This window comes from Eriocheir sinensis, chromosome 66 (assembly GCF_024679095.1).
Source record: "Eriocheir sinensis breed Jianghai 21 chromosome 66, ASM2467909v1, whole genome shotgun sequence".
NCBI classification, from domain to species: Eukaryota; Metazoa; Arthropoda; class Malacostraca; order Decapoda; family Varunidae; genus Eriocheir; species Eriocheir sinensis.
Window position 1 is genome coordinate 4,826,507 of NC_066574.1, and position 9,216 is coordinate 4,835,722.

Sequence of the window (9,216 nt, forward strand, 5' to 3'; positions counted from 1 at the left end):
TTCCAGGGGTAGTTGTATGACCCTGGTGGTAGTGTGATAAAGTTTCTGCTTCAGGAACGTCAAGAAACACTCTCATGGGGACGTGTTTCACCTCTTTTTGGCCGCTAGAAATGATCGACGTAAGAGAAGGAAGCGTCTAAGGATACCGCCTTTAAACTTGGATGGACTTCAATAACAACATCAACAGCTATAACAACAACAAACAACAATAACGACAACAAAAGACGAGTGTGCAAGCATGTAACTAGATCTGAGTCATAGCAAATAGTGACTGGTTGATGGATTCACACATATATACACACACACACACACACACACACACACACACACACACATAAAAGAGAAAGATGAACCAGACTGTAATAAAAAAACATACACACTGACACACACACACACACACACACACAGACGAGGAGCTCTAATGGACATGGAAATAGAAACACACACACACACACACACACACACACACACACACACACACACACACACACACACACACACTAACAGTATCATTCAGAGCGTCAACACTTATATCAAAACAATTATTATGACAACAGCCACAGAAACAGCAACAACAACAACAACAACATCAACAACGTCCTCCTTAGCGCCCCGCAATTCGAGTCGTCTGTTTCGCCTCGAGGAGAGAAAAACAGGATGGTGACTACGAATAAACAAAGAAATAGAGAAAAGGTAAAAAAAAGAAAAGGGAAACTGGAAAATAATATGGGTTTTCCACATCCTCTAATTCTGCGTTTCTTTCTCTTCGTCTTTAACAATGATTCTGTTTGAGAGTTATTTCTATGCTATTATTAAGATCCATGAAAGGTCAACAAGGGAAAATAAAAATGAAATGATACAGACAGAGGTAAAGGAGGTGAGAAGTTACTGCCTCTACGATTGCTTTTATTTATGACTTTTTTTAGGGTTTGTTAAATGTCAGAGTTGTTTACGGTTAATCATATATGCTAATCTCATGACCCGCTAATGCATCACACGACCGAGTATTGATAACACGACTGATGAGATTTTTTTTTCACAGGAAAGGAAGCAACTCAAGGGCATAAAAAAAGTGTAGAAAAAAAGCCCGCTAAATGCTGCTCCTGAAAAAATAAGATAAAAGTAGAGAGCGGCCTTTTCTTCCAATTTCTAAGCTTATGGATAAAAAGGGAAGCAAAAAAATAGATGAATGAATGAATAAATAGTAATAATAAAGTAAAAGGGAAAGTGGTAAAAAATTAACAGGTGAAAGCAAAAAGTAACAAATGAAATAAAAAAACAATAAAAGCAAGCATTACTCTGTTCATTATATATGTTCAAAGTCACATTACTGCCGCAGCCAAGAAAATAAAGAAAGAACCAAGAAATAGAGAAAGAAAAAGGATGAAAACGAAGATACATAGACAATGAGAAAGTAAAGGTACACGTTACAATTGCTTTCTCTGTCCAATAAAAAAAAAAATAGAAGAGACACAGAAAGAGAGAAAAAAAAAAGATAAGTAGAACAGATAAAGAGAGAAAAGTGAAAATACAGCTTATAAGTGCTTTCTCCTTCCATTAAAAAAGGGGAAATGTAAGAGGCAGTGTTGGTTTCATAACTTTAAAGAAGGAACAAAGAAAGAAAGAAAAACGAAGGATCAAAATAAAGATAAACAGAAAGAAAGAAAGTAATGTGAAAATGCAGCTTACGAGTGTTTTGTCTCCATAAAAAAAAAATTTTAGGAAGGATTGTTGGTTTCATAACTTTAAAGAAGGAACAAAGAAAATAAAGAAAAACGAGGAACAAAAATAAAAATAAATGGAAATAAAGAAAGGATTAAACAAAGATAAACAGAATAAAAGAAAGTAAAGTGGAAACGCAGTGGAGGCAGTGTTGGTGTCATAACTTTAAAGAAGGAACAAAAAGGAATAAAGACAAAAGGATAAAAAAACAGATAAATAAAAAAAGGATAAAGAAAGTAAAAGTGTTTTCTCTTTCCATTAAAAAAGAAAGAAATTAAAGAGGCATTGTAGGTTTCATAACTTACAAAGGGATAAAGGAAAATAAAAAGGATGAAAACAAAGATAAATAAAACAGATAAAGTAAAATGAAAATACAGCTTATAAGTGTTTTCTCCTTCCATTAAAAGCAAAACACGAAATCTAGGAGGTAGTGTTTGATTTAAGAAGAAACGAAGAAATAAAGAAAGAAGATGATAACAGAGGTAATTACAAAGAAAGATGATGGATGAAAACAAAGATAAGTGGATGAAGAAAGTGAGATTAAAATGTTGCTTATCAGTTTTCTCTCTCGACAGACATGACAAAAAAAAGGTAGGCTTCGTTTTATCCCTTTTTTTCAACTCGTCTTTCTCTCTCATAAATGCTCTTCGTGCCCTCCTTGTTCAGCTGGTTCAAAAAGTATTCATTCAACAAAAGACTTAAATAGAGAGGAGAAAAATATAAGCTCAGAGCAAATCCTTGTTTCTATTTACGGATATTTTCACTGTGTTATTGCAGTTTCTCTAATGTTTCTATTTACTCTTTTCCTGGTCTTTCAAATGCTCAAGGGCGGCATTTAGCTCATTGTTTGGATACGAGAATGAAGCAAAATACCGAGAACGTGGCCCGCACTAACTGGACCTTTTTTTTTTTTATCTACACTAAACCTTTGAATACAGCTTATGATAGTTTTCCCTTTCCATCAAAAGCAAAACACGAAATCTAGGAGGTAGTGTTGGATTTAAGAAGAAACGATGATATAAAGAAAGAAGATGAAAACAGAGATTCTAAGGTATTTTCCGGTTAAAGGAAGTATGGTGAGTTCTTCCTATCCAAAAAACCGACCCTCCGCTCACCTAACCTACAACTTATTCAACAGTTAGTATAATACACAATATACATGGACCTTACATAAGCCTACTTGACATATACATACATTTTATATACATTATGCATAGTTGTCAGACGTTGGTTCTCATTCAAATAAAAAGAAAATATGAGGTTAATTCTGTTTCGCTTTTGTTACAATTAAAATATTATTACAAAGAGAAAACAATTAAAATATTATTACGAAGAGAAAACAATTAAAATGTTATAACAAAGAGAAAACAATTAAAATATTATTACGAAGAGAAAACAAAGGAAAAATAAGAAAGAAAGACACAATTTATGAGAGCGTTTTACCTCTTTTTTTCATTCCCTTTTGTCATTCGTAAATTTATGGCGCTTCCTCTTTTTTGTTGCGACGTCAGTATTGTCAGTAAAGAAAACGGGCATTTAGTTGAAAAGAAAATGAGTAAGAAAACGCAATGTACATGAAATAGCTTTACCTCATTCCTTACTCCGTTTTTCCATTCATTGAAACATATGTCAATTTTTTGCTCTGTCGGTAATAATGCAAATAAAGAAAACCGGAATTTAGTTTAAGAAGAAAAATGAAAACCAAAAAAGAATAACTATTTTTGAAAAGATTTTACCTTTTCGTTCATACCCTTTAGCCATTCCTTCAAATTTACGGTGCTTTCACTTTTTTTTTTTGTTACGACGCTAAAAACCGGAATTTAGTTTAAGAAAAAAAAAGATAACTATTTTTGAAAAGATTTTACCTTTTCGTTCATACCCTTTAGCCATTCCTTCAAATTTACGGTGCTTTCACTTTTTTTTGTTACGATGCTAAATTTGAAAAAAAAAACCCTCCATTTCTATTTCCTTTTTTCCTTTCGTTTATGAGACGGTTCTGTTCGTTTCAGCAAGTCAGTTTCCTTCCTCGTCAGTGTCTGTGTAATTTGCATCCACATTTGCTCGCTGCGCCCTTCTGTTTGCATATGCCTGTTGATTTCTCTGTTGTCTGTCTGTCTGCTGGTGCCCAAGTGTCTTCTCAATCTATTTGCCTCTCTACTCGTTTGTCTGTCTGTCTCTTTTCTGTTTGTTTTTTCGGTCTTTCTTCGTGTCCAAATGTTTGCTAACTAATCTGAGTGCCTGTCTGTTTGTCTGTCTCTTTGTCTGTCTATATCATTTTGCTGGTTGTCTGTCTGTCTGTCTGTCAATCTCATTCTGCTGGTTGTCTGTCTGTCTGTCTATCTCATTCTGCTGGTTGTCTGTCTGTCTGTCTGTCAATCTCATTCTGCTGGTTGTCTGTCTGTCTGTCTGTCTGTCAATCTCATTCTGCTGGTTGTCTGTCTGTCTGTCTATCTCATTCTGCTGGTTGTCTGTCTATCTGTCTATCTCATTCTGTTGGCTGTCTGTCTGTCTGTATACCTCATTCTCTGTCAGTCTGTTCGTATTTCTGTCAGTTGGTCTGTCGGTGCATCTGTTCCTCTGCCTGACGACCCCCGAAGGCAACGATGACTCAGCACAGAAACAGATGATGACAATTCCTTGCACAACACGAAAACGCACGAGTGTATCTGTCACTTCCCCGAGGCAGATTACAACGTGCCTCGCTCTGATTCATAACACCCATTTATTATACTGACAGATACATCTCTCACAGCAAAAAAAAAGAATAAATAAATAAATAAACACTAGAGTCAGAGTAATATTCGAATGTGTTCTTCTTCGTTATTTATTTATTTTATATCGAATAATAATAATAGAAGATTCATACAAGCTTTCTTCGATGATGTTTTTATATGATAAGTGGAGGCGTTATTAGAATTTCAAGAGGCAATGAAAGAAGAAGAAGAAGAAGAAGAAGAAGAAGAAGAAGAAGAAGAAGAAGAAGAAGAAGAAGAAGAAGAAGAGAAGTGGTAAAAGAAGAAGAAAAGAAGAAGAAGAAAACGAGAAAGAGGAAGAAAACGGAGAAAAAGAAGAGGAAAAAAATAATAAAAAGAAGAAGAAAGAAGAAGAAAAATAATAATAAAAAGAAACAGTTTAGACCGAAAGCAAGTGCCTGTCCTATCGCATAATTAACAAACAAAAACTCGATACATTTAAGCAGCTGACATCCCATCCCTACGCAGCCTCCTCCTCCCCCCTCCCACACACACACACAGGAGGCTCATCACTAACGCAAGAAAGACACCCGGGAGACGCGCACGAGAGGAGACACAAATAGACTCGGATCACCACTGGCACGCTACAGTTACATCAGCCTTTCTTTTGGCGTTCCCGTCCCCCAGCTGTCGAGGCCCCGCGTACGAGACACGGCAGGTGGCTGGGAACGAAGGTCACCCCAGCACCCAACTCGCAAGGCTTGAGGGGAGGGTCAGGGCGCTCGGAGAAGTTTCTAATCGATGCTCACTAAAATATGTGGTCTCAGAGTCGTCCTATCTCTTGACACGCCACCCTCGATGAAGTAGTAGTAGTAGTAGTAGTAGTGGTAGTAATGGTAGTAGTAGTAGTAGTAGAAGGAGGAGGAGGAGGCAATATCGTCGTATAGTACATAGACATAGTATAGTACATAGTCGCTGTTTGTATGGTATGGAAAAAGGGTCTTGTATCCTTATTCTCGGCCCTCAATCGTAGGCGACCATCTCTCTAGCAAACGTCTCAATCATTTTACAAGGCCAATATTTTCACACATTTCAAGGCTGACACACCTACATTTGGTAAGGCTTTCGTAGAGGTTATAGGCATTTCTAATGGGTAGCTATTAACCCGGAAGCTGCGGGGATCATGTTTCTTAAAGGCTCCCCTAAGCGAGAATAATGAGAAAAAATCATCCCTCACGCAAACCATTTCATAATATATATCAACGCATTAGTAATCAGTTTATGCATCATCTATTTTGGGGCCCGTCGCTGGTACATGGTAAAGCCACAAATCTGGCCCGTCGCTGCTACCGGGTTAAGCCTAATGACGGTTTGACAAGGCTTTTGCATCTTGAACGTGAGACAATTTCCTGAAAACCCGACTAGTATCCTTAATGACCTTTGGAAACTGACGATGTGAAAAGAAAAAGGGTCTCAGATTATGGGTCAGTCTCCTTGGATGAGCGCATAACATATTTATAATTCGTAAGCGTAGAATGGCATTATGGAATCACCTTACCGTGTTTTGTATTGTGCTGGTATTTCCCATATCAACGAAGGCGCAAAGAGGTAGGTATCTGAGTTGCCGACCGGACGGAGCGCATACCAGCCGTGTCATCCTCCTAATATTAAAGTCTGGAGACGTTCCCCTACTTTATAGAACCTTGGAGGGGCGGCACTAACACACATACGAGGCCCAGAGGTGTATTTCTACAGCGGCGCGCAACCTCCCCCCTTGCTGAACTTTTTATATATATTTCCTGTTGCTGTTGAAATGTATCTCTCTCATGGGACGTAAGGGGCGGAGGCATATCCATCACTGAGGGTTATTTGTCTGTGTCATTTGAGCGGCTGTTTTTGTTGTTGTGTGTGGTGGTGTTGGTGGTGGTGTAAATAAGGAACACGAAAAAGAGGTAGTTATGAGTAAGGTGAGTTTATAGCAGTGGTAATGGTGGTAGTTGTGGTGGTAATAGTGGTAGTAGTAATAGTAGTTGTAGAAGAAGAAGACAAAGAAAGAGAAGAAAAGAAGAAAGAGAAATTGGTGAAAATGGAAAAGAAGAGGAAAGAATAAGAAAGAAGAATAAGAAGGAGAAAAATAAAGAAGAAAAAGATTGGAAGAATAAGAATAAGAATGAGAAAAGGAAGAAGAAAAAGGAAAAAAAAGGTGGTAAAATTAGATTAGTAGTAGTTGTAATTGTTGTTGTTGTTGTTGTTGTAAGAATAAGTATAAGACAGAGGCTAAAACAGTGACCTAAACTAAACCATTAACATAAATATTTCCACCTCTCATTTTCCATCTAGCCCTTCAACCTCACGCTCAGCACACCACTTAAGCAGAATCTACATAAATCTTAAGTTCTCGTCGTCAAGCGCGCGGCGGCGGGAGTGTTCATGAAGACTAAGAAAGAGTGAGAAATAAAACACTCATAGACATAGACCTGTACGTTGTTATAGTCGTTGTTTGTATGGTATGGTAAAAAGGTCTTGTGTCCTTATTCGAGGCCCGCAGTTGTAAGCGAGTATCTATCTAGCAAACCTCTTATATAATTTTACAAGGCCATATATTATCGTCTCATGCATTTCGGGGCGGACACATTCATAGTGGAAAGAAAAACATTACTTATAACTCATTCTTTTACTCTTTTTTTCCTTTTTTCTTTACTTTATTTTCGTCTTAAACAGTATTTTTGTGTTTACTTTATTTGTGAAGTTTATTTTTGTATTTTATTTCTATTCTTTTTATTTAATTTGTATTACTTTTTACTACAACACAAAACATTCACTACTTACTGCTCGCTGAGATGATAACTGTGTTGAACTGAATACCGATACTTTGTTCTTCTTTTCTCCCCTTCGTGTTTTAAGGATCAACAAAGTCACACAAAAATCTTAACGTGAAAGCGAGAGAGGGAGAGAAAAAAAATACCCCACTGCCTTCAAAACATATCAACAAACAAAAACATCCAAGCGGGTCATAAGTTTTCAAAAGTTTCGTCGGTCTATTGTCGTGCACTTCATTATATTCTAACTTCTCACTTCATCTCCGTGTTGTCAATTACAAAGAAACAGCGATAAAACAACAAAAAATCATAAGGTACTGCTATTTCTCCTTCTCTCACAGGCGCTACACTCCACCACACGAGTCACATCAACACACACACACTGAGAGAGCGAGGGTAGTGGTGGTCGTGGTGGGATACTGGTGGTGTGTGGCGCGGTTGGGGACTCGACACCCACTGCCACCTCCAGACCTCTCGCTCGCCTCGCCTCGCCAGCCAGCCCATCACCCATCGTCTGTTCCGTCGGCGCATGTGCTCCCATTTTGTCCCTATCTCTTCCTCTCTACCCTTATTAATAATGGTCATGTTTTTACCTCTGGCATACTATACACATCTACGTCATCTTTACTACTTTCCTCTTCTCTCTCTCCCATCCGTTCATGTTCTTCTTCTCTATCTTTATTAAATTGGTTCACGTTCTCACCTCTCGTACATCTCTTGATCTTTACTAGTCTATGCTGTTACCCTACTCACTCCTTATTTTCTGTCTCCTAACTTATCAATTATGTTTAATCTCCTTATCTTTCAATTTTTCTCTTTTTCCCTCTATCCCTCTTTTTTTCCTTTCTTGATTAAGGTAATATCATTTTAACCTTCGTATTACTGTCTTCATTAGCCTATCTTATTACCCTACACACCTAATTTTCTGTCTCCAAACTTATTAATCTTGTATCATCTTCTCATTTCCTATTTCTCCTATTTTCCTCTTTCTCCCGCTATTTATCTCCCTTTCCCTCTCTCGCTCTCTCTCGGTCCATTCTTTATCGAGGCATCGCATGTTTTCCCTCCATTAATAATTTTGTGGGTCTCATTTCCTTGTCGTATTTCCGAAGATAAGTATAATTTCCGGTTCTATTTACGGGCCGGTCTCGAAAGCTGCCTAAACCTTACATGCTCTTTTTTTTTATCTCTTCGCAGTCTATTTCGGGTGATTCTCGTGAGTTTCTTTACGAATTTATGGACCTGCTTCCTCTCCGTCATAGATTTCTTTTTTGTTTTCTTTTTTAGTTTCAATGTTTACTGGTGCTTGATATGTTTCCTGACCGACTGACTGACTGACTGGTTGATTCTCTCTCTCTCTCTCTCTCTCTCTCTCTCTCTCTCTCTCTCTCTCTCTCTCTCTCTCTCTCTCTCTCTCTCTCATTCTTTAATTCTTTCCTTCTTTCTTTTAATTTCTTTCTTTTCTGTCCTTCTTTCTTTTCTTTCATTCATTCTTTTTTTCTCTTTCCTTCCTTCCTTCCATCCATCCATCCTTCCTTCCTTTTTTCCTTCCTCTCTCTCTCTCTCTCTCTCTCTCTCTCTCTCTCTCTCTCTCTCTCTCTCTCTCTCTCTCTCTCTCTCTCTCTCTCTCTCTCTCTCTCTCTCTCTCTCTCTCTCTCTCTCTCTCTCTCTCTCTTCCCCCCCTGTCTCTCTCTCTCTCTGACAGGCTATTCTCACATTTCACACTTTAGCAAATCACTAAGCGGTATAACTTTCACTCTTTCTTCACCTGCTATAAATTCCTGGCACCTGAATCTTTACTAGTCGCTTTCTCCTCCTCCTCCTCCTCCTCCTTTCTACCCCTTCCTATCAGCCGCACCTCGATATCGTTTAAGCGTCACTACAATACCTGTTATAATCCTTGCCGGCAGCGGAGGGAGGAACATTACTCAAAGGGGGAGATGCATGTCAGGAATTGCTACTTTGGCGCCTGAGATGAAGTG

General features: G+C 38.1%; 1 protein-coding gene across 2 annotated transcripts in view; it reads right to left on the bottom strand.

The window, feature by feature from the left end:
• LOC126987756 (neuromedin-U receptor 2-like) overlaps nt 1-7,677 on the bottom strand; it is a 182,961-nt gene extending 175,284 nt beyond the window's left edge. For both annotated transcript variants that reach the window (XM_050845049.1, XM_050845048.1), the window contains exon 1: nt 7,245-7,677. The gene's annotated coding sequence lies outside the window, so the exon portion shown is untranslated. The remainder of the gene's footprint in view (nt 1-7,244) is intronic.
• Between the last annotated feature and the right edge of the window lie 1,539 nt (nt 7,678-9,216).